Consider the following 1480-nt stretch of genomic DNA (forward strand, 5'->3'; position numbering starts at 1 on the left):
TCCCACCCAGGCCTCCGCACCCTCACAGTGAGCATTTTCTGAGGCTGGCTGCCCAAAAAAGTGACCCAGGAAACCACGGCCAAACAGCCGCTTGTTATTGTTCTTATTAGGTGGGAAGAAGGTAGGGGGATTTTTGGATTGGCTAATTATAATGTACATACATATACCCGCCACCGAGCAAGGTCGTGTGTTGTTTCTCTTCTGTGGATATAGCTCAGGGTATCATAAAAGCGCCAAGTCCATTACAGGTGAAATGCATTTCCGCTCTGTATCCCCTCGGACGCCTGCGCCCCTCTCGCCTCGCACAGGCCCGGGAGCGATACTGAGCCATTAGGCGAGAGCCTTCTCGAGCCATTTAACAGCAGCTCTTATGGATAAATAAACAAAAAAGGCTGTAAACCAATTATAGTGTGGACAGTGAAAAAGTCGTTTATTAGCAGGACGTCCTGATGGCCCTCGCTGATATTGGAGGCCCTCGCCTGCCCGCTTCCCCCTTCCCTTCCCGAGGCGAGGCTTGGCCCTGGAAAACACAGGTTACCTTGTTCTCGGTCAGTGGCTGAGTCTTCCTCGGTGGTTTCACAAGCACGCCAAGGGCTGAATTTGGCTTGGCGATGAGAATTTTTAAGCCATTGTATTCCAGTATAAAGGGGAAACAATATGTGAACATCACTTAACTCTGAGGCTGTGTTTGTGATGCATTTGTGTGGGATTTATTAGAGGGTGTCCTTTATAATTAATTTGCTGTTAAAAATAAAAACGAAATTATACCCTGAGTTGAAACACTAAAGCTAACGATGTGATGTGTGGAATGAGAATACTCCTTCCATAATGTACTTTGAATTTTGGTAGATTACCCGGTTTTTAGTCCCCCCAGGGTAGTCATCTTTTACTCCAGGATTTCCTCAGAGCCTGGTACCCAGGTCTGAGAGAGGCCAAGGAAAACCTAATTTGTTCAGGAAAAAGGACCTCGGACTTTGAGTCAAAGACTTTCCATTGATTCCTAGGACAAAATAATTGAGCAAAATTAAGTGGAGAGTTGAAATTATTTTCCAGGTAATTCAGCACCCCCATCATATAGATAAATGCAGCCTAAAAATCTAATTTAATTGGACAGTTGTCTGTTCTCTACCTCACTGGCTCTCTTTATGGTGAAAGAAGAGTGGAAGGGGCCCATGGGGGGCTGCACCCCAGGACTGGGCTGAGTGCTTCTCCCCTGCCCCCCACCCCCAGACACCAGCCCTTTCCTCCTGTTTTTGTTTAATCCTTCTGAGGCCCTCAGTTTACTTTGCAGCTGAAAGGAAAAGTGGGAACGGAAGTCCAGACTCCAAAGGGTCTAAGCTCGCCTCTCCTCTAGCATCCCTGTGGCTGCCCTTGCAGCTCTGGGCTCATCCCCGGCCCTCACCCAGGCTCCCATCTGTGCCCTGTCATCCAGATACGCAGTCTCTAGAAACCCCAGGCCTTGTCATTTCCCTTCTCATCT

Source organism: Lipotes vexillifer, unplaced genomic scaffold, assembly GCF_000442215.2.
Source record: "Lipotes vexillifer unplaced genomic scaffold, Lipotes_vexillifer_v1.1 scaffold543, whole genome shotgun sequence".
In the NCBI taxonomy this organism is placed as follows: Eukaryota; Metazoa; Chordata; class Mammalia; order Artiodactyla; family Lipotidae; genus Lipotes; species Lipotes vexillifer.